Source organism: Lactuca virosa, chromosome 1 (genome assembly GCF_052849685.1).
Source record: "Lactuca virosa cultivar CGN04683 chromosome 1, Lactuca_virosa_CGN04683_v6, whole genome shotgun sequence".
Classification (NCBI taxonomy): Eukaryota; Viridiplantae; Streptophyta; class Magnoliopsida; order Asterales; family Asteraceae; genus Lactuca; species Lactuca virosa.
In genome coordinates, this window is record NC_136426.1 from 164,943,301 (window position 1) to 164,968,598 (window position 25,298).

Below are 25,298 nucleotides of genomic sequence, written 5' to 3' on the forward strand. Positions count from 1 at the left end.
TTAGAATCGTTCTCATCGTACTTTCAGAAAATCCGATATTTTCTATGAAAGTGTTTGAAGTCTTGCCTTGAAAACTTGGATATATGTGTGTATACCATCACTTTCTTTCATCCTTATAAGGAGTGATTTTGAAAGTAGTGTGATTTGTAAAAGCGAGCTGTGTATGAGAATATTTCTATTGAATAGTAATACTCAACCGTTTCAATAAAAACCGTTATTTTCAAAAGGAAAATACGGTTGAAAATCTTGTTCCTCTTATCGAGTAAAATTGAGTGTGCGTTCTAGTTTATCGTTATCGAAATCGTAGAAAAATCGTTTTCTCCAGAAATTCCTATATTTTCTGCTATAAAGTATTCGAAATTCTAGTTCCAACTATGTATATGTGCAGGTTAGTTTATCGTTTTCAAAATCGTTTACAAACGTTTCCCATAGAGTCCTACGCTTTTTAATTTGTAAAATAGCAGTAGTTCGACTCTATACTTGTTAGGAGAAAGAATCATGACAATTGTGGACATTCTACACGGTGAAAAGAAGGGACAGTCAACGCAACAGATGCGGACCATCACCTATCACGTATAGGACAGTCAACACAACGTGCCAAAATTTATTTATGAGGTTTTCCTCACATAAATTTCTAGTTAATATAACATATTCTAGTGAGTCGTTATAACCATACTGATCTGACGGAGTGCATGTTTTGGCGTTTCTCAGGCGCCCTCGGTTTGGAAAATACATTTGTCACCCTAGACTGGCCTGTCTAGCTGTAGCGAACAACGAAGGTGCGGGATGTTAACCCCGTATAGATCTATACACAAGTTCTCGCTCTCCCTCTAGGAGACTCTGGCTATAATTCCTTACAGGACTTAGACGTACACTAATATTTTCATATTTAGGTACTTTTGAGATTTGTCTGACTAGAATATTAACAACCTTTTGAGCAATCATTAGAGTTCCATTATTTGTTAGATAAGTAATGAAATTCGTACTCATTAAATAGAAATATCGTTCTCGTTCCATATCGTTGATTGTGCTCGTGTTTGTTCCTTTTCGTTTATTGAAAAAGGAGTCATTTTAGTCAAGAGAAAAAGTGTCAAGTTATAATTTGTATAAATTTATAACAGCCGGTTATGACACGCATTTTCAGTTTATGACATATAGAACATTACTTATGTTCTTGGTATATTTTCTTGACGCAAACTTTTATATTGAATATTTATAAAATACTCCCTGATAGTTTGCAATTAGTCACAAAGTTTCCATTTTCGAAAATTACTAGAAATGTTGTCCATTTAACAAAGTCCCTCTTTATAACTTCTATCTTTAGGCATGAAAGCATAGATAAAACGCTTAAGTTGGACACATCCAATAGTTGAGAGGCTCTTTTGTACAAAGTATCCTCTGTTCTCTATGAAATTGAGAATTCTTATGTTCATGAGTATATTACTGAAATATTAATTTAATAATATTTCACACATACATACAAACATACGTATATAAGCAATCATTTAAGAATTTAGGCAAGATTTGACTTGTACTCTCCCCCAAAAAAAACATTAAAACATTGAAAAAAAGTGGGGTATGAAGCTCACCTTGAGTTGGTTGAGGAGATATTTGGAGTTATGGAGTGAAGATCTCAAGCTTAAACTCTTGGCTGAGAGGGGAACTTCTCTGGGGAAAATGTTTTCTTTAAGCTGATTATCACATATTATTATGAATAAAATAATATGGATTCATCTTGAAATATTAATAAATATTAGATGAGTGGAAAACTTACTTTAAAATTCCAGGAAGAATTTTGAGAATTTTGCTTCCAGCAAGATCCTTATTTTGCTCTTGGGAATAAGCTTTAGAGAGGAAATGAGACGAGTGAGAGGAAAGGGATAGCCCAATCTTTCTTCTACTGTCGTGATGAGTAAGAAAAAGGGAGGGAATCTTTGGTGCATGGGGATCTGTTGGTCCATGCATGGATATTTGGTGGGTAAAGCATGGGATACTGTGATTTGCATGGGAAATGAGGAATTTCGTCAAATCACAAAGTCAATCTCTTTGTCCTTTTCTTGATTTAGGATAAGGTTTTCCTAAATCCTAAACATTTATTTTTATGAAAAATATGCTTAAATTAATTTATTTTAGCATTAAATAGGGGTTTTAGGGGTCTTAGTTAAGAAAAACTCGAGTTTGGTGGGATTCCTGACGTCAAAATACCCCAAAATGGAGAAAAGGTCCGAAACATGCTAAAATCCGGAGTCATAAGGTGATTTCCGGAGCTACATCACAATTTCCGGAGTGAAAGTTAGGTCTGCGAAGTGTTCAGGAGGAGTTCCGGAGCCATTCAGCAAGATCCGGAGTCAACTGGCGAGGTTCCTTTGTGAAATTCCGGAGTCCGGACCGAAGGTGCGAAGCGATTAGCAGTTCCGAAGCAATGCGGGGTAAGGTCTTCCGGAGCGAGGCTTTGTCCGGACTCACCCTTCCGGACTTGCGAGATTTTCTGAGGCAAAGCATGGGCATTCCGGATTCCTCACTGAATTCCGAAGGGGGGGGGGGTTTCCGAAGCATGGGGGTTCCTCCAGGCTCCTTAAGAGGCATTCCGGACCAAAAGGGTCCTTTTGGGGTTTCCTCTCCCGGTTTTGAGTTGTTTTCGATTGAGGAAGGTCCTTAGGGAGATTTGAGAGAGATTTGAGATACGTGGAGAGATTTGGGAGAGATTTAACATACTTTGAGAGATTTGGGAGGCATTTCACATACTTAGAGAGATTTGGGAGAGATTCACTATACTTGGAGAGATTTGGGAGAGATTCACTATTCTTGGAGAGATTTCGCATACTTAGAGATATTTGGGAGAGATTTCACATACTTGGAGAGATTTGTGAGAGATTTCGCATACTTAGAGAGATTTGGGAGAGATTTCACATACTTGGAGAGATTTGGGAGAGATTCACTATACTTGGAGAGATTTGGGAGAGATTCACTATACTTGGAGAGATTTCACATTAGAGAGATTTGGGAGAGATTCACATACTTGGAGAGATTTGGGAGAGATTCAGTATACTTGGAGAGATTTGGCATACTAACACTATATGGCTCCTTAGGAACTCATATTGAACATTTAGGTGTGTTAGCACAAGTCTTACAATAATCCTTGCTTACTTGAGGGTGAAATTTCCTAGCCAAAAAGGTTAGTTGTGACATCATCCCCCCCGTTAGAGGGACTTTCGTCCTGAAATTCTTTCAAAAGATAGCGTCATGAAAGCGGAAATAGGTGAGAGTACTTTGAGTTATTTGGTTTTTGTGTTCCTAGGTGAATACCGGCTCACACCTAGCGTTCCCTTGAACCTTCACCATCGGGGTGTGGCTTTGTTTTGTGTGCTTAACTTTTCTATCCATAGTTTCGATAAACTGATCAACTATTAGGAGGTTCTAGTTCACTTAATCTTGTCTAGTGAGACTGGGAGGGTTTTGTATGACCGACACTTCCTAGGTTCGAAACATGGAACACAGGGTGTACGTTACTAAGCTTGGAGGGTAGTTGGAGTTTGTAGGTTACCAGACCGATTCGTGCAAGGATCTCGAATGGTCTGGTACATCGGGGAGTTAGTTTACCTTACCTTTCAAATCGAGTCATCCTTCCCTGAGGGAAGGTATTTAAGAATACACTGATCCCTTACATGAGATTCCAAGGCTTTAACCTGCTATAGCTCTTTTGTCACACCCCAAAACCGGAACGGCGGAAACGTTCGGGGGTGGAGGACGTCATGTTCAGTATCACAACAATGCATAGTAGTAAACAAGCAACAACATCATCCATTGCATTAATAATATAATTTAATACAAGTGTGTTCTGTCAAGTTTAATAGACACCAAAAATATGAATCAAAATAAAAGATGAGTCTTGAACGAGCTCCATCTTCTCAAAACCTGGCACCGGTACCTATCTACTGGTGACCTGAGAATACAAGTTATTTTGAAAGAGTTGATCAGCTTTAAAGCTGGTGAGATCATAAGTATTTTAGTGTCTGTGTTTGTATGAAAGTGTTTGTAAGTATGTAATGTACAAGTTTGTAAATATTTGAACTCTCCTAGAAAACCCTATGTTTTCTACTAAAAGTAGCCTTCTACCAAGGCATCGAATGTTTGTGTGTGTGTCTCTTGTAAGAGTATATATTTTCCCAAATCTGACTATCATTAACCAAAAATATAGTTTTTACATTACTGTTCATTGTGTGAAGATCACAAAGTGAATGCAATGGGGAAATAAAATAGTATTGTAGTGTTGTATTAAGTAACTACCGTTGTACTAACTACCTTAAACCAATTGTTATTTAAAGTACCATGTGATCGGCCTGTACCATACTACCGACTAGAAACACGACGATGTAAGACGTCGGAAGAAATGACGTTTGGCACCCGTAGACTTGCAAGTCCCACTGTAGCGAGCAGCAACGTGTATGATAGTCAATCCAGTATAGATCTATACACAAACTCAACGCTCTCCACTTAAGGAGATTTTGGATACAAAACGAGCCATGACAGGTGATGTCATGCCCCGTTACGTGGCTCACATAACTGTAGTAGTGTTCTTGTATATGTATTTTATGTACTAGTTGTATTGTATGTTCTCTCTCTGTCTAGTATGTATGTATGTTCTCTCTGTATGTTATCGTTTGTTTCTCGTTATAGTATTCTCTATCTGTATGTTATGTTTGTTTCTCATCACTATCTGTTATGTTTGTTTCTCATCACTATCTGTTATGTTTGTTTCTCATCACTATATGTTATATTTGTTTCTCATCACTATATGTTATGACTCATGTATGAACTGACTCATTGTATGTTTCATTGATCTAGTAATAGTGTTTGTAACTTCCTAAACTATACCTATTATAGTTTACTAGTAATGTTGTTTGTATGAATAAACATGTTTGTATACCTTTGCTACCCATAGGTATTGAATAGAAAGAAGGAACTTTTATATCTATACACATATACATGATATATAACTAGGGTTCAAACGACCTTCGGACAAACAAACGATACCCTAAGTCCACAACCAAACAAGGAACATGAGGTAAGGTGAGCTATCAGTCCTAAGTCCTTTCAATCCTACTTATATAACCATATCTATATAGATACACATTTAACAGAATATAAGTTTAAAAGAGTTTAATAAAAGTAATTGACATGTAACAGAGTTGTAAAACAGTTTGAAGTAGTTTGTTTGATAACACAGTTTGAAAAGTAAGAAATCCACTTGTTTGGTAGTTATTAATCACATGTGATTGATATAATAACTATAATAGTTCAACTTGTATTCCCCCCCCCCCCCATAAAAGCATTTAAAATCATTTAAAAGGTTGATTAAGGGGTATGAACTCACCTATAGTGAGTGGTTTGGATGAAAGTGCGGGATAGGATGCTAAGTGTCAAGTGAAGACTTGAGCGCACATGTGGATCCTATTTAACATATAATGATACATATATGAATACAATTAGTGCTTATAACAACTAACTATTGAATTGGAACCACCTTAGGGACTAGTAAACACTTATTTTGAAGTGTTACGACCATATATGATTGTATATAAGGGGTATATGGCTATACAAGGGAGTGTATGGTCAAAATGCACAATATTTGTGTGTGTGCGGCCAGGGTGTGTGTGCGGCCGCACACTCACTATGAAGTGTGCCAAAACGTGTTTCCAAGCCTTAGGAATGTTCTAGGGAAGGTGTTTTGACCATTGGCTAGCCGAAATGGAAGTTTGTTGCCATATTAGACCCTTAAAAGGGTGTGTGCGGCTACACTTGGTGTGTGCGGCCGTACACACTTGAAGATCATATGAAATGGCGTTTTTCATGCATAAATTCAAGGGTCTTTAGCTTATAACAAGCTATTGCAAGTGTATACCCGATTTAGAGGCTTAAAAGTGTAGTTAAAGCCCCAACAAGTAGTGTGTGTTCTTGGTGTTCTTGGTGATCTAACCTCAAATAGGTGTTTTTATGGATCAATTCAAGGGAAAAGGCTAGTTAAGGTCATGTATTAGCTATTCAAAGGATGAATCACTCACTTGATTGAAGATTGAAGTAAAACTTTGGATGATACTTGAGAGAAAACGACTTCTAGCTTTGAAGAAGTGGAAAAAGTGTTCAAAATGACTAAGTGTTGAATATATAGGTGGGAGTGTGCGGTTTGGATGGGTGTGTGGCCGCACACTCGGGTGTGCGGCCGCACACACCTTGTGTTGGTGTGTTTGGCTCATTTGCAAGGTGTTACACTCACAAAACTCATCCCACGACTCATACCTTGATCATACTAGGTTTTAAACACTCTAATTGACTCTAAATAGTGCTAGAAAATAGCAAAAACGAGTCTGACCTTCATTGATTTGAATAAGTGTATAAGATAAAAATTTCGGATTGTCACATCATCCCCCCGTTAGAGAGAATTTCGTCCCGAAATTAGAGTTTAAGCAATTAAGTTATTACAAATAACTAAGTAAAAAGATGAGGATATTTCAGTTTAAACTGATCCTCGCGCTCCCAAGTGAATTCAGGTCCTCGTTTGGCGTTCCAGCAAACCTTCACTATCGGGATGCGGCTTTGCTTTGTTTGCTTGACCTCCCGGTCCATGATCTCTGCAGGTTCTTCCACGAAGTTGAGACTCTCGTTGATCTCGATCTCGTCGAGTGGGATTACAAGAGTCTCGTCGGACAGACACTTTTTCAAGTTCGAGACGTGGAAAGCAGAATGCACGTTACTGAGTTCACGAGGTAAGTTAAGTTTGTAAGCTACAGGGCCGATTCTAGCAAGAATCTCGAAAGGCCCTATGTATCTTGGATTTAGCTTTCCACGCTTTCCAAAGCGTATCAAGCCTTTACTGGATGAGACCTTCAATAGAACACGGTCGCCAACCTGGAATTCCAACGGTTTCCTTCGTTTATCTGCGTAGCTTTTCTGTCGGTCTCTAGAGGATTTCAATCGTTCACGAATCTGAACGATCTTCTCTGTCGTTTCCCGAATGATCTCTGGACCCGTGAGAATGCTTTCAGGAACTCGTCCTTTAGCTAACTGGGTATCACCCACCTCATCCCAACACAGAGGGGATCTGCACTTTCGGCCATAGAGGGCCTCGAATGGAGCAACCTTTATGCTCGTATGATAGCTGTTGTTGTAGGAAAATTCGACAAGGGGTAAATGAGTATCCCATGCTTTCCCAAAGTCGATCACACAGACTCGCAACATATCTTCCAGTATTTGGATAGTCCTCTCACTTTGTCGTCGGTCTATGGATGATAGGTTGTACTCATGTCCAGCCTAGTTCCTAGGGAACTTTGTAGCGACTGCCAGAACCTCGAAGTGAATCTACTATCTCTGTCCGAGATAATGGATATGGGAACACCGTGCAGTCGTACAATCTCCCGAATATAGGTTCTTGTAAGCTTCTCCATCTTCTTTGTTTCTTTGATAGGCAGGAAGTGTGCGGACTTGGTCAATCTGTCGACGATGACCCATATGGTATCAAGTCCACCCGTTGTCTTGGGCAACTTGGTTATGAAGTCCATAGTGATCCGCTCCCACTTCCATTCTGGTATCTCCGGTTGTTGTAGTAGGCCTGAGGGTTTCTGGTATTCGACCTTGACCTTGGCGCAAGTAAGGCATTTACTCACGAAGGTAGCAATCTCTGCTTTCATGTTATGCCACCAGTATAGCTTTTTAAGATCCAGATACATCTTATATGAACCCGGGTGGACGGAATAACGAGTGTTGTGCTCCTCAGTCATGACCAAGTCTCTAAAACCACCGTGTTTCGGTGTCCAGATCCCATCCATGAGATATAAGGCTCCTCCACCTTTGACTGCCAAGTTCTTATCCATCCCTCTCAGGGATTCACTCGCCACATTTTCAGGTTTCAAAGCGTCGAGCTGAGCCTCCTTAATTTACGTGGACAAGTGTGAATGGATAGTCATAGTCAATGATTTCACTCTACGACCAGAGTATTCTTTCCGACTTAGGGCGTCAGCTACTACGTTGGCTTTACCCGGATGATAACGAATTTCGCATTCGTAATCACTGAGTAGCTCGACCCACCGTCGTTGTCTCATGTTGAGCTCCTTCTGGTCGAATATATGTTGTAGGCTTTTGTGGTCGGTAAAGATAGTGCTTTTTGTACCATACAGGTAGTGTCTCCAAATCTTCAGAGCAAACACAACTGCTCCTAGCTCAAGATCATGAGTGGTGTAGTTGACCTCGTGTGTCTTCAGCTGTCTCGAGGCATAGGCGATGACCTTACCTCGTTGCATCAGAACATAGCCGAGCCCTTGATTTGACGCATTGCAATAAACAACGAAGTCTTCTATCCCTTCGGGGAGGGATAGTATTGGTGTGGTGCATAAGGCTCGCTTGAGCGTTTGGAACGCTCTCTCCTGCTTCTCTTCCCAGTCGAAGGCCATGCCCTTCTGGGTCAGTGTTGTAAGAGGTTTCGCAATTCGGGAGAAGTTCTGAATGAACTTGCGATAGTAGCCAACAAGGCCTAGAAATTGATGATTTTCGGTAGGTGTCTTCGGTGTTGACCATCTCTCAATGGCTTTGATTTTGGAAGGGTCCACGTGGATTCCCTCTTCGCTAACCACGTGACCTAAGAATTCGACTTTTCGGATCCAAAATTCGCATTTCGAGAACTTCGCATAAAGCTTCTCCGAACGCAGCGTTTCTAAGACTAGTCGCAGATGTTGACTATGCTCCTCCTTACTATGAGAGTAGATAAGTATGTCATCGATGAAGACGATGACGAACTGATCCAAGTAAGGAAGACACACCCTATTCATTAAATCCATGAATACTTCGGGCGCGTTTGTTAATCCGAATGGCATCGCTACGAATTCGTAGTGCCCATAACGAGTTCGGAAGGCTGTCTTCGGGACATCCTCCCCTAGCACTCGTAACTGGTGATATCCAGATCTTAGATCGATTTTTGAAAAGAAGTTCTCCCCTTGCAGTTGATCAAATAAATCGTCTATACGAGGCAGAGGATAACGATTTTTGACGGTTAGCTTGTTGAGCTCCCTGTAGTCGATGCACATACGAAACGATCCGTCCTTCTTCTTGACGAACAAAACTGGAGCTCCCCAGGGTGAGAAGCTTGGTCTTATAAAGCCCTTGCTGAGCAGTTCGTTAAGTTGACCGGACAGTTCTTGCATCTCTGCAGGTGCTAAACGATAGGGCGATTTGGCTACTGGGGTAGCCCCTGGAACTAAGTCGATTCTGAACTCGACTTGACGTTGCGGAGGCAATCCTGGGAGTTCTTTCGGAATGATGTCGGGAAAATCGTGTACTAGTGGAATGTTCTGAATGTCTTTCGTTTCTTGGCTCACATCTACAACATGAGCAAGGAATGCGCGACATTCCTTTCGCAAGAATTTCTAAGCTTGAATGCTCGATATGATACGAAGGTTTGTGTCGGGTTTGTCGCCATAAACTACTAGAGTTTCACCAGACGGCAGATTAAGGCGAACAGCCTTTTCATAACACATGATGTCGGCACGATGAAGACTCAACCAATCCATGCCGATAATGACGTCAAAACTTTTAATTGAGACCGGCATGAGGTCGATCGAAAATGAATGGCTATCTAGAGTTAGGGTACACCCTATGTATATATTGCTAGTGCTCTCCGTCTTTCCATTAGCCATTTATACAGTGAACGGTTCTTTAAGTGCTCGTGATTTTTGCTTAAGTAAATAAGCAAATTTTTGGTTCACGAAACTCCTCTCCGCTCCACTATCAAACAGTATGCATGCATAAGAGTTATCGAGGAGAAACGTACCAGTGACCACTGTGGGGTCGACAACCGCCTCCTCGTGGCCTATGGCCAGAACTCTTCCCACTCCACCGACGTTCCCTGCCTTCGGGCACTTCCTTTTGTAGTGGCCCACCTCGCCACAACCGTAGCAAGTTTGGCCCACACCAGCACCGGGGACTTGGGTGATTGGTTTTGCTGGAGCCTTGCAGAAGCGGGCAGTGTGCCCCTTCCTGCTGCAGTTAGAGCACTGCATTTCTCGGCAGGCTCCAATGTGGTGGAAGTTGCACTGGTTGCACTTAGGCAAACTTCCAGCATACTGCCTTACCGGAGCAGCAGTGGCAGGTGCTATCGCAGCATGAACTGCCACGACCTGTTGCTTTTTGGTAGCCTTCTTCTTTTTCTTGTCATCCCAGAACTTCCGCTTGGAATCAGCGGTTTTGGCGGGTTCTGAGATGGCCAGGGTTGTTGTTGCGGCCGGGGTACGAACCCCATGGTCAATAAGCCGATGTGCCAACCGTTTGGCACTATCGAATGTAGTGGGGTTTGAAGCCAAAACATTCCCCTGGAATGGAGGCACCAGCCCCCATATGAATCTCTCTATCTTCTTTCCCTCTGTATGAACCATGTTGGGACAGAGGGCCACTAGCTCGCAGAATCTGGCGGTGTAGGAGACTATGTCGGAGCCTTTCATGGTTAGGCTCCACAGTTCCTGCTCCAGCTTTTGGATTTCGCCCCTCGGGCAGTACTCTTCGATCATCAGCTCTTTCAGAGCTTCCCAGCCCATAGCATTTGCCACTATTAGAGATAGTGACTTGACATGGCTATTCCACCATGTCAGGGCTTTTGCCTCGAAGGTGCATGCAGTAAATTTGACTTTGCTTCCCTCCGGGCATGAGCAGATCTCGAAGATCGACTCTGTCTTTTCGAACCATTGCGAGAGGGCAATGTCTCCGCCAGTCCCTTTAAAGGACAGTGGCTTGCAGTTGGTGAAGTCCTTGTAGGAGCACTCTCTCAAGCGCACAGGGATTTCACCATGAGTAGATTGAACATGTGTTCCTCCTCCAGTGGAACCAGAAGAATGATATTGAGCCATGGCTGTTGCCACAGCCGCATCTACTGCAGCATTTAGAGCTTCCGTATCGATTTGAGGAGCAGGTGGTGTTGTAGTTACCGGAGGATCGCGTCTCGTTGATCGGCGTGGAGGCATATTTTAACTATAAGTTTAGAAAGATGAAGATATTGATAAGAATTTAATAGGGAGAATGTGATGAGAATAACTCATGGACTAACTCTCCATAGCCCAACAACACAATTGAATTAGCACGATTGAATGTAGATCTAGTACTAAAAGATGAAAGCATTTGGATAATAATTTCCATGAGATTATGTATCTGTCAATAATACTGGTATTACAGATGTACCAAGTTCGGGAAAAATGACCTAGAAGTAGGTCTTACATCAACCAAGATGGGAAAATTTTGACAGAACTACGACCTAATCAAGACCTAACAGGTCTAAGATTTACAAAGATAGGAAATTAGACTAGAGTTTTTACATAAACTAAGTTATATCCAAAAGAGAAATCGAGGAGACTCTATCGGCGACGAGAACTACTAGAGTGAGTTCTTGATTCAGGCAGACGACGCTCTATGTCTCGCATACGCCTTTCATACATTGACTGCCTAGCCCGAAGTTCCCTAACTTCAGCTTGGGATGCAGTTAGCTGTTGCTGCAGATTCCCATTGGTTACCCTAGCCCTTTCCATGGCTACATCTAGTTGGCGAATGCGGACCGTGTTAACGCCAGAGTTGGCGTCAATTTCCTTGACTCGGTCGATAGTTGCTCGACCTTGCTCCATATTCCGAGCTATCCTATGGACCATGATGGGCAAGACTTGGTCAGCTGAACCTCCCTCGGTGAGGTTGCAAAAGCTTTTGCCTCCATTATAAGGAATGGGTTGACCCTGTTCTTGACTCCATCTATTCAAGTTTGTGGCCCACAAAGGTGTGAGTCCTTGAAATGCTGGACGAGGGTTTGGGTTTGGGTTTGGGTTTTGAGCTACTGGGGGTAGGTTGTTGACTTCTGGCTCTGAGTCAGAATCATCAGAAAAGCCTTCAACATAGTGATCATCCAAATGGATTGGATGGTCATCTTCTGGCTCTTCTTCAAGCCATCCAGCATTGCCGTTGTTGGGATAGTACGGGTCTCCGGGGATATGGAATCCAACCATGATATCTACGCGAGAAAAGGGATATGAGAACTGAGCACATAAGTAGTTCTATAGTAACACAAAATACTCCTATAGTATTTTAGGTTTCTGTTTTGTTCTAAGGTTTTCGTTGTGGTATTGTTGGTAAGTTTTTAGACTTGTTGCAACCTCACAACCATCCTTAGGCACATGCTAGTCACTCCTCGGATAATATAGTTGATCAGGCTATATCTTCCCAGATTTGACTATATGTCTCTAAGTCTACTTGTGCTGCCCAACAATCGTAATACTTTTGTTCTGTCCTAGTGACACTGATTTTAGTATGAATGCAGGTATGTATACTTGGTTAAATATTTTATTATTTAAAAGTATAAACTCTTTATCAGAGTATTTTAAATCCCGCTGTGTTTATAGTTCGTATATCTTTTATGGGTTGATATACTCGATTCACTATAAACAATGCTCTGATACCAATCTGTCACCAATCTGTCACACCCCAAAACCGGAACGACGGAAATGTTCGGGGGTGGAGGACGTCATGTTCAGTATCACAACAATGCATAGTAGTAAACAAGCAACAACATCATTCATTGCATTAATAATATAATTTAATACAAGTGTGTTCTGTCAAGTTTAATAGACTCCAAAAATACGAATCAAAATAAAAGATGAGTCTTGAACGAGCTCCATCTTCTCAAAACCTGGCACCGGTACCTGTCTACTGGTGACCTGAGAATAAAAGTTATTTTGAAAGAGTTGATCAGCTTTAAAGCTGGTGAGATCATAAGTATTTTAGTGTTTGTGTTTGTATGAAAGTGTTTGTAAGTATGTAATGTACAAGTTTGTAAATGTTTGAACTCTCCTAGAAAACCCTATGTTTTTTACTAAAAGTAGCCTTCTACCAAGGCATCGAATGTTTGTGTGTGTGTCTCTTGTAAGAGTATATATTTTCCCAAATATGACTATCATTAACCAAAAATATAGTTTTTACATTACTGTTCATTGTGTGAAGATCACAAAGTGAATGCAATGGGGAAATAAAATAGTATTGTAGTGTTGTATTAAGTAACTATTGCTGTACTAACTACCTTAAACCAATTGTTATTTAAAGTACCATGTGATCGGCCTGTACCATACTACCGACTAGAAACACGACGATGTAAGACGTCAGAAGAAATGACGTTTGGCACCCGTAGACTTGCAAGTCCCACTATAGCGAGCAGCAAGGTGTAGGATAGTCAATCCAGTATAGATCTATACACAAACTCAACGCTCTCCACTTAAGGAGATTCTGGATACAAAACGAGCCATGACAGGTGATGTCATGCCCCGTTACGTGGCTCACATAACTGTAGTAGTGTTCTTGTATATGTATTGTATGTACTAGCTGTATTGTATGTTCTCGCTCTATCTAGTATGTATGTATGTTCTCTCTGTATGTTATCGTTTGTTTGTCGTTATAGTATTCTCTATCTTTATGTTATGTTTGTTTCTCATCACTATCTGTTATGTTCGTTTCTCATCACTATCTGTTATGTTTGTTTCTCATCACTATATGTTATGTTTGTTTCTCATCACTATATGTTATGACTCATGTATGAACTGACTCATTGTATGTTGTTAGGAATGACAGGGTTTTTTATGTTCATGCTCCTATCGCTACTAGTTTTTTTTCGTTGTTACCATTGGGTCTTTCTTGTTTCTACTTGTTAGGTGTTCTAGTGTTCGCGTTCTTATCGTTGCTAGTTTCGTTCTCGTTGTTACCATTAGGTCTATCTCGTTTCTGCTTGTTAGGTGTTCTAGTGTTTGTGTTCTTATTGTTGCTAGTTTCATTTTTGTTGTTACCATTGGGTCTTTCTCGTTTCTACTTGTTAGGTGTTCGCGTTCTTATCGTTGCTAGTTTCGTTCTCGTTGTTACCATTTGGTCTATCTCGTTTCTGCTTGTTAGGTGTTCTTGGCGACACGGGGGTGCTGTTATAAGGCAAGGGAATTCATAACCTGAATTCTGCCAGGTCCTTCCACTATAGATGGATGTGACCTAACCACACATACTTAGGATTTTAAAAGGTAATTGACGGTGGGGTTCTGTCCCAATCAACATTCGGGACAGGAAAATGATGCGGGATCACACGCGTTTAGTTTATGGAATCCTAACTATATACGATACTAACGTTCATAGGGAACCATCATGGTCCATTAATGAGGATCCCTAGCTTCCCGTGATTTACAGGATTGGCTCTAATGAGAAAATAGTTTTTGGATTATATTTTTAATTGAAAATAACTTTTGTGATAGTTCGATGCTTAAGTTTATCGTGGAACATACCAAAAGCTGCGGTAGGGTTCCTTGTCGTCAACTCCTGTCTAGTCGTCGACTCCTTCGTTATTCATCTCTGTTGGACAATCTCTCTTGAGATGTCCTGTTGCATCGCACTTGTGACAAACTGGACTTACTTCTGGGTTGGGAGTTGGGGTGACGCATGGGGTCGGGACCCTACAGTAGCGGGAGGTGTGTCCCATCTTGTTGCACCTTTTACAACGAAATGTCTGACAGGCTCCCCAATGATGGTATGTTCACTTGTTGCAGGGTGGATCGCTCCCAAAATATGATTGTCTTGATGTGAGAGTACTAGAGTTAGTAGGGGTAGGGACTGATCCCGCTTGTTGCCTTTTAGTAGGCCTCTGAGTCGAACTACCTCCTTTTTCGTTCCCGAACTTTCGTTTCTTGTTCTTAGGTTTAGGTTTTTGAGTGCATGGGTGCATTGTTCTTCGTTGGTTTCCTTGGGTGTTGTTACGGTTGAAGTTACCGATATTGCCTCCAACTTCGTTTGTGTCGTTGGCATTGAAGTATGCCATGACGGCTGCCACGGCCGCTGTTACAATGGATTGGAGAGTGGCGGGGTCTATTCTTAGGACCGGCGCCTAGTCGGGGTACTGGTTACCTTCATGAGAAGACATAACCCTGTTGCACACGAAAAGTGAGCTTGTGAGTACTTGTAGTTAGTCTCTAGTGAGTTTACTCGTATAATCTTAACGTACTGGTGTTAATCGGTCAACCTACATCCCTATGATGTAGTTATGATAGAGAGTGGGAACATATATTGTCTGACGTAAAGTCCATCAAAACAGCACATAACTAGCAATATGGTTAACGGATTCGGTTGTATGGATTTTGGGGGGGTGTACTCCTCTTGGTTTACTACCACTGGTTGCGATTAAAGGCTTTATGAAAGTAAGGTGAGTAGTGTGGTGATCCTCTTTTGGCGCACAAAGTGCTTGGCCATTTCACTTATATTATGGGTGCCCTTTTTGTGTTACTTACGCTGCTAAGGCTGCCCTGGTCTTGATTGCTATGAGTTGTGGTCTCCAAATGAGCATTTCCTCTTTTAAAGAGTGTACATGGTCTACATAGTTTTCTGGTCCTACTGGTGGGTTTCGTAAGGCATTTGGAATGGTGTTCTTGTTACTTGTGGGGGATCGGATTTACACTGTTGCACACTGGCTTTGTTTATGGTCTCCATTACTCCATGACGGAGAGTTGGAAACTGGGAGTCAATTCGGGTTACTTGCGGTCTAGACAGAGATGATGCCTGAGTCGTGAGGGTGTTGGCTATCGGAGTTCGGTGCACGTCGATTGTGGATCGGATTGTCTTTTATGGAGGTACGCCCTAAATTGGATAGGAGCCAATTCCTCACCTTGTTTATGTGTGGGTATCATTTTGTCTTCTAGGTAGGTCTATTCCAGGGACATTTATATCGGGTGTTTACGTATCTGGGAAGAGAAAGGTGAAGCGTATCGGGTCTACTCTCAGTTGGGTAAAGCTCGTCAAGGGTTTCCTTGGCGCTTTTACCCTTGCTGGGCTCTTAGTCGGAATTCTCCCTTTCACGATTCATCCCTAGGTGTTCTTTAGGATCCACTTCTGGAGTTTCCTCATGGGGTTCTTTTGGTTTCTCCTTTTCCCATTTGTAATTCACCATGATAGGGTAGTAGAAGTGTTGGTGTGGGATTTTCAACTATGTCGTTGGCGCAAGAGTCGCGGCTCGAGATATACGGGGATAGTTTAGGTGCGGAAGGGGTTTATAGTATCCTAAAATACTTCTATAGTATTTTAAACTTGATGTTCGAATTCTAGTATTCTCTTGTACGCATATTTGTTAGGTTTTAGGTTTGTTGCAATACCACCATCACTCCCAAGCACATGTTGGTCATATCTCGAATAAATATAGTTGATCAGGCTATACTGATCCCAAATATGATTACATAACTGCCCAGGTTTGATTGTAGTGTTCAACCTTTAGTTACTTTCGTTTTCTTCTCGTTATAAAATACTGATCTTCCTGAAGTATACTTTTAGGCAGAGTTTGTTTTAGTCCCATTGTATTTATCCTTGTATATCTCGTATGGCTAGATATACCAGTTCACTATAAACAATACTCTGATACCAATCTGTCACACCCCCGGACCAGACGGCGAGAACGTCCGGAGGCAGGTGACTTCATTGTGCAATATCATAACAATTGAATATAAATGAAACAGAGCAATCCAAACATCATACATTGAGAAAACAAACTTACATAGTTTACATATTGTATTTGTTCTTCGAGTTACACAAAAGATACATAAATAGAAAAGAATCCAAACTACAGCTAAATGGTCTTGCATCAGCGTCCCTTGTTACCTGGTTACTAGATCCCGGAGAATACAAGTCGTTTTGAAAAGCGTCAACTAAAAAGTTGGTGAGTTCATAAGCCTTTTTGTATAAAATCGTTTACGCTTGTTTAGAATCGTTGTCATCGTACTTTCAGAAAATCCAATATTTTCTATGAAATCGTTTGAAGTCTTGCCTTGAAAATCTTGGATATATGTGTGTATGCCATCACTTTCGTTCATCCTTATAAGGAGTGATTTTGAAAGTAGTGTGATTTGTAAAAGCGAGCTGTGTATGAGAATATTTCTTTTGAATAGTAATAGTCAACCCTTTCAATAAAAATCCCTTATTTTCAAAAGGAAAATATGGTTGAAAATCTTGTTCCTCTTATCGAGTAGAATTGAGTGTGCGTTCTAGTTTATCGTTATCGAAATCGTAGAAAAATTGTTTTCTCCAGAAAATCCTATATTTTCTGCTATAAAGTATTCGAAATTCTAGTTCCAACTATGTATATGTGTAGGTTAGTTTATCGTTTTCAAAATCGTTTACAAACGTTTCCCACAGAGTCCTACGCTTTTTAATTTGTAAAATAGCACTAGTTTGACTCTATACTGGTTAGGAGAAAGAATCATGACAATTGTGGACATTCTACACTGTGAAAAGAAGGGACAGTCAACGCAACAAATGCGGACCATCACCTATCACATATAGGACATTCAACACAACATGCCAAAATTTATTTATGAGGTTTTCCTTACATAAATTTCTAGATAATATAACATATTCTAGTGAGTCGTTATAACCATACTGATCTGACGGAGTGCTTGTTTTGGCGTTTCTCAGGCGCCCTCGGTTTGGAAAAGACATTTGTCACCCTAGACTGGCTTGTCTAGCTGTAGCGAACAGCGAAGGTGCGGGATGTCAACCCTGTATAGATCTATACAAAAATTCCCGCTCTCCCTCCAGGAGACTCTGGCTATAACTCCTTACAGGACTTAGACGTACACTAATATTTTCATATTTAGGTACTTTTGAGATTTGTCTGACTAGAATATTAACAACCTTTCGAGCAATCGTTAGAGTTCCATTATTTGTTTGATAAGTAATGAAATTCATACTCATTGAATAGAAATATCGTTCTCGTTCCATATCGTTGATTGTGCTCGTTAACTGGGTGCTCGTGTTCGTTCCTTTTCGTTTATTGAAAAATGAGTCATTTTAGTCAAGAGAAAAAGTGTCAAGTTATAATTTGTATAAATTTATAACAGCCGGTTATGACACGCATTTTCTATTTATGACATATAGAACATTACTTATGTTCTTGGAGGTTTTACGACAGCAGCTTATGACATGCAAATATTTCTTTCATAAAGGCTCTTTTTGTATATTTTCTTGACGCAAACTTTTATATTGAATATTTATAAAATACTCCCTGATAGTTTGCAACTAGTCACAAAGTTTCCATTTTCGAAAATTACTAGAAATGGTGTCCATTTAACAAAGTCCCTCTTTATAACTTCTATCTTTAGGCATGAAAGCATAGATAAAGGGGTTAAGTTGGACACATCCAATAGTTGAGAGACTCTTTTGTACAAAGTATCATCTGTTCTTTATGAAATTGAGAATTCTTACGTTCATGAATATATTACTGAAATATTAATTTAATAATATTTCACACATACATACAAACATACGTATGTAAGCAATCATTTAAGAATTTAGGCAAGATTTGACTTGTACTCTCCCCCCAAAGAAACATTAAAATATTGAAAAAAAGTGGGGTATGAAGCTCACCTTGAGTTGGTTGAGGAGATATTTGGAGTTATGGAGTGAAGATCTCAAGCTTAAACTCTTGGCTGAGAGGGGGAACTTCTTTAGGGAAAATGTTTTCTTTAAGGTGATTATCACATATTATTATGAATAAAATAATATGGATTCATCTTGAAATATTAATAAATATTAGATGAGTGGAAAACTTACTTTAAAATTCCAGGAAGAATTTTGAGAATTTTGCTTCCAGCAAGATCCTTATTTTGCTCTTGGGGATAAGCTTTTGAGAGGAAATGAGAGGAGTGAGAGGAAAGGGATAGCCCAATCTTTCTTCTAATGTCGTGATTAAGAGTAACAAAAAGGGAGGGAATCTTTGGTGCATGGGGATCTGTTGGTCCATGCATGGATATTTGGTGGGTAAAGCATGGAATATTGTGATTTGCATGGGAAATGAGGAATTTCGTCAAATCACAAAGTCAATCTCTTTGTCCTTTTCTTGATTTAGGATAAGGTTTTCCTAAATCCTAAACATTTATTTTTCTGAAAAATAGGCTTAAATTAATTTATTTTAGCATTAAATAGGGGTTTTAGGGGTCTTTGTTAAGAAAAACTCGAGTTTGGTGGGATTACTGACGTCAAAATACCCCAAAATGGAGAAAAGGTCCGAAACATGCCAAAATCCGGAGTCATAAGGTGATTTCCGGAGCTACATCACAATTTTCCGGAGTGAAAGTTAGGTCTGCGAAGTGTTCAGGAGGAGTTCCTGAGCCATTCAGCAAGATCCGGAGTCAACTGGCGAGGTTCCGAATTCCTCTGCGAAATTCCGGAGTCCGGACCGAAGGTGCGAAGTGATTAGCAGTTCCGAAGCAATGCGAGGTAAGGTCTTCCGGAGCGAGGCTTTGTCCGGACTCACCCTTCCGGACTTGCGAGATTGTCCGAGGCAAAGCATGGGCATTCTGGATTCCTCACTGAATTCCAAAAGAGGGGGGGGGGGGGGGTTCCGAAGCATTGGGGTTCCTCTTGGCTCCTTAAGAGGCATTCCGGATTAAGAAGGTTCAGGACCAAGAGGTTCCGGACCAAGAGGAGTACGGACCAAGAGGGTTCCGGACCAAGAGGGTCCTTTTGGGGTTTCCTCTTCCGGTTTTGAGATGTTTTCGACTAAGGAAGGTACTTAGGGAGATTTGAGAGAGATTTGGGAGAGATTTCACACACTTTGAGAGATTTGGGAGAGATTTCACATACTTGGAGAGATTTGGGAGAGATTCACTATACTTGGAGAGATTTGGGAGAGATTCACAATACTTGGAGAGATTTCGCATACTTAGAGAGATTTAGGAGAGATTTCACATACTTGGAGAGATGTGGGAGAGATTCACTATACTTGGAGAGATTTCGCATACTTAGAGAGATTTCACATACTTGGAGAGATTTTGGAGACATTCACTATACTTGGAGAGATTTGGGAGAGATTCACTATACTTGGAGAGATTTCGCATATTTAGAGCGATTTGGGAGAGATTTCACATACTTGGAGAGATTTGGCATACTAACACTATATGGCTCCTTAGGAACTCATATTGAACACTTAGGTGTGTTAGCACAAGTATTACAATAGTCCTTGCTTACTTGAGGGTGAAATTTCCTAGACAAAAAGGCTAGTTGTGACACCACCTACGATTGGTAGCTAGAATCCCGACATGATAACTTTCTTATTAATCAATATTCGACGTCCGGTGAAGCGTCGTGGCAGGGAAATCATCAGTCAAATTGCATCGATTATGGGGGCTCATGGTAATATAGTACAAACACCTTAGAGATCTGACTACCATTAGGGACGTCGTAGGATGCTAGATAAAATACATTAAGGTTGTTATATATCCTACAAAGATAGAAAATTAGGATTAATGAAAAATCCTAAAAGATAATCAGATAGGATCATTAGATATTCTAAAAAGATAGTAAGCTAGGTTCTATAAAATACTTTAGGAAAGGCTTTTTTAAAAAGAAAAAAGATTCTTAGATTAATACAACCAAGTAAATGCCAAAAACTATAAAAACCTATGTACTCACCAATATTATATTAACATTTTCAAAATACGTGTTTTCTAAGGGAGATGAGTGTGGAGGATAGTTGTGCCGATAAGGTGGAGGTCTTAAAGGAAGCTTACTAGAGTTTTCTTCCATCCATTTATCGTTTCTAGTAATGTCTAGGTTGTGTGCTTGACTTTTAAAAATTGTAATCCCAAAATAACTTATAATAAATACAAGTACTGTTTGTAATATACTTTTATGTTATGTTATATATATATATATATATATATATATATATATATATATATATATATATATATATATATATATATATATATATATATATATATGCCTCGATATAATTTCCCCACGTTCGCACTGCCCGTCGTTTCTGCCGCTGGCCAGGGGTGTGACATTATCTCTCTCCTAAATTCATTTCTAGCTATTTCTAGTTATTGAGAGAAACCCAAAAGTAACTTTTCTTTTAACCGAACTGAATGAGAGGCTGTGGTGTTTTTAACAAATTGATTATCAAAATTGGAATAAGATTGCACAACTGATCTACAAGAAAAGCCCATGATCCTTGTTAGGAAGTCCAGCACAAAACCGTAGGGGGTGATAATGTATCGTCCGCGTTTCTGGCTAAGCATTATTATGATGATGTAATAATTAGGGTCAATAATTGTAACCATTTTTTAAAGTAATGAAGAAAAATTATTTTAGTATTATGTGATTTATGTGATTTATATGCAATATATATGCTTATAACGATATAATAAAATAGGAATATAATACGCTTCTAGAATAAAATAATTATTAGACCCAATATCTTTAAAGAAAGTTGAAGTAGTGGTAATGATGATTCCAGAGATATAAGGAACGCTGAAATCCGACTAATAAAGAATAAGTTATGACCCGTCGAAGTTTCACGATTCAACTGGCACGGCTCCATGTATCGTATAAAGAATATTTTTGACGAAATAATTTTCAGCCAAAACGATTTAAACGAAAGTCGTAGTAGACATTAAACCGAGAACGTATATATAAAGAACATCCAAATTTGACTTCGTTAGAGGAAGTTATAATTTTTCTAAAATTCAGCATGGTAGTAGAGAGCCCGGAAATCGAATGTTAGATCGATTGATTATTAGCCGATACAACCTAAATGAGAATTGAAGATCTCTTTATGGGAGCTCAACGATATATAAACATTCAAAAATGGATGTCAAATGACAAAGTTATGAATTTTTAACGGACTTTAACTGTCTAAGCCTGTTAGAATATAACTTTTAAAAGTAAATTCAAAATTTGCCGACGGAGTCTAAACGAAAGCTATAGATCACGTCGATACCTATGCGGGATATATAGAATGTCAAAAATGGAGCTCATATAAGAAAGTTATGGATTTTAGAAGATAATTTATTTTTGGATTAAACCTCTGAGTAAAACATGGCAAGATCTAGGCCACAACTTCTTTCCCATGGGTTGAAACGAGATCGCAACACCTGGACGGAGTATGCCTATCATAGCTCAAAGTACACCCCGTGTACTGCACTAGCCCAGCATAATGTTGGAGTACACCACGCGTAGGCACTTCCTCTAGCCTATAAATAGAGCTCGTTTTTCACTCAAAAACTCACACCTTCTCAACCAATTCTCTCCCAAACACCCCCAAAGCCTCTAAGCCTTTCCCTAGCACCTCCTAGGTGGTAGTAGCGAAACCCTGGAGTACCAAAAGCCCCTGGGAAGAAGAGCTTTTGGCTTAGAAGTTATGCCCGTACAGAGCCCAGTTCCTCGTTAAACCCTCTGTAAGCGAGTTATTCTTACCATACTTTGAGTATAACTTATGTTTAAGTTCATTATCGTTAACCTATAAACAAGATTTATCAGCGATTCCAAGATATTTTACTGACTGATCTACTTACTGGGATGATATCTAGGATGGATTTAGTGAGGTGTTTAAAGTGTGATTTCCAAACAGTATACTTCGTACACCAAACGGACCCTACCTCCGATATGATCCTAACTGGTTGTTCCTTTCTTGATAGATCTTGAAGTATACTTTGAGTTAATAATGAATCTAGACAAACAATTAGTCGCACTAAATATTAGACTAATACTTAGTGATAATGACACTAGGTTACGTCAAAGGAAAAGACAGTTGCTAAAAGCAAAGCGCTGCCTGAATTTTGAGTCGTCACTTTAACAAGTGAGTGCATAGTTACTTTCATCATACACATAAATATGAAGTATTTAATATAAATTACATGATATATGTGCCTATTATCTGTGTTCCTGATATCTATGTTGGATGAAAAATTTATACATGTTTTACTTGATTTAAACTATATAGTATTTTATACATATGGTTATGTTGGGTATAAATGGATAGATGATATAGATTATGAAATAAATGATGAGAGGCCTTGATGTTAAATTTGATCTGGTCATCTAGCAGAGTATATGTGACGACTACAAACTATTCTAGACAGTCCAATAAAACACTAGCAAGCTCGCAACCTGTAAGTGTTTTTGAACTACGTGTTCACCAGGTGAACTCCATCGCCCTCACTGTTGCCTTGCTGACATATATTGTTGAGGAATCCGCAATGCATTATTGTCAATCCTAAAGAAAATACTCAGGCTAAGTCCCTTAAATTTATGCTTTAGGGACAGAAAGTGAGGATAACGGGAACGGGTAATCGGGGTGAATGATTTGATTAATTAAAGAACTTAATTATTGTGGGTTGAAAACCCTATGTGCTTTCCAGGCTCACAAGCCTGACCCACTCAGTTTCTTGTATTACAAGTATTGGCAAAAGAGCACCAATGTGATGAACAAATGAGAGAATTATGGATTATAGGCTAGTAGAATATTAGATGTTGTAAGGCCTATGTTATTTTCCATTTATGCTTATGTATTGTATTGACGATGACATCTAACGTTTTTAATATAACTAAAATACATTTCTTTGGAAATAACTTGATAATATATTTATCATACTTTTGGGAACAAATTCCGCAATATTATTCTTCAAAAGGATACTCTGGTTTTTAAATAAAGCATAAATAAATCAGTCTTTTCTAGCCGTGAAATTGGGCATGTTACAGTTGGTATTAGAGCATTACTTTAAGTGAATTAGGAATTTGTAGGATTTCTAGACTTATACTTAGAATGATAAACGATTATTGCGAGATGAGTGCCTGCCATATTTAGGAAATATATAGACTCGAGCGCTAGCTTATTTTTGGAAAGATGCCTAAATTGCTTTTATACGCTAAATGATCTATGGTCTATTGCGGACCGGATCTAGAAACTTTATGTGTTCAGATTTATAAATATTTAATTTTGATATTAAAATTGGCGTGTAACTTTTCGGAGAGATAAGGAGGATTTAAACGTCTATCGTAAATAAAGATGTTAATTCTTCTGCTTCGGTGTATAGATCGACATGGTAAGAACTCATAGTAGATTAGGAAATGCTAATGGAAACCTGTAGCTAGCCCGAGCCACGAGTGATTAAGTGTGCACCAGAGGTAGCAGCTACACCCGAGCCAATTACGATGGCAGGAGTCCAAGCAATGATTCGGGCTATGATGGTCATACAAAAGGATGAGATGAGACAGATATTGCATGAAATAGGGATGAACCTACTGCACCCGTTGTATAACCTGAACTAAACATTAAACAGTAAGAGGAAGGAAATTACAGCCATACTGTGAGTCAAGTTGAACCCCGAGTGGTAAGGAAGAACGACTTGGATAGAGGGATTTACAAGGATAGGCATATGTATAAGAACTTCTTGGGTGCCAAACCACCAAGTCTTTCTGGAAGCCCAAAGCCAGTAGGAATTATAGAATGGATCTCCGAGATGGAGATGGTATTTGAAAGTTGTAACTACAGCAACAAGCAGAAAATCGTCTTTGCAGTTAGACAACTAAAGATCGGTGTTTTAAGTTGGTGGAAGTTGTTGGCATATACAATTCCATCGGGAGAAGCCCTAAGGATGTCTTGGGAAGCATTCATTGAGCAGTTGAAAATGCAATACTGCTCAGAGATATATCCGATAGATCTAAACAATGAGTTTCAGAACCTAAAGAAAGGAAGATGACTGTTGATGAGAATGTCACCGCATTCACCGAGAGGGTGAAGTTATTCCCCTAGTTGGTGCCTAATGAACTCTACAAGATAGACAAGCTCGCTAACAGATTGCCAACAGACTTTGGCCCAACGATCAAAATGGCAACTACTTCGAAGACAGCCGTTAGAGCAACCAAGAATGTGGAGACCCAACTTCGGGAAAAGGGTCTACAGAGAACTAAGGTAGGAGAGAAGAGGAAGTTTAATGGATTTTTAAGGTGCAACAAGAAAAGAAGGTTCTCAAAGTCTGGTTCTAAGAAGTTTGGAGGAGGAGGAGAAGCAAAATGGTGTGAGAAGTGCAAAAATAAACACTTTCGAAAATATGGCGAGGAGGTGACTTGTTTTAACTGTGGGAAGAATGGGAATTAGGCCAACGAGTGTACATTTAACAAGAAGGTATGTTACGGATGTAATGAAGAAGGGTATATTTCTAGGGACTGCCCAAAGAAGAAAGAGGCAGCCAGATCCAATGTTCAGCCAAGGCCAAAGGCAAGAGCATTCCAGATGACCCTGGAAGCAGCAAGGAATGAAACAGATGTGGCTTCAGGTACCTTTCTTATAAATCAATTGCCTGCCAATATATTGTTTGATTTAGGAGCAAACTACTCCTTTATATTGCATAAATTTGGTGGAAGACTAGCATTGCCTATAAATAAACTTAATAATGTTATGGTTGTAGAAGTTGCTAGTTGCAAATTCATTCCTG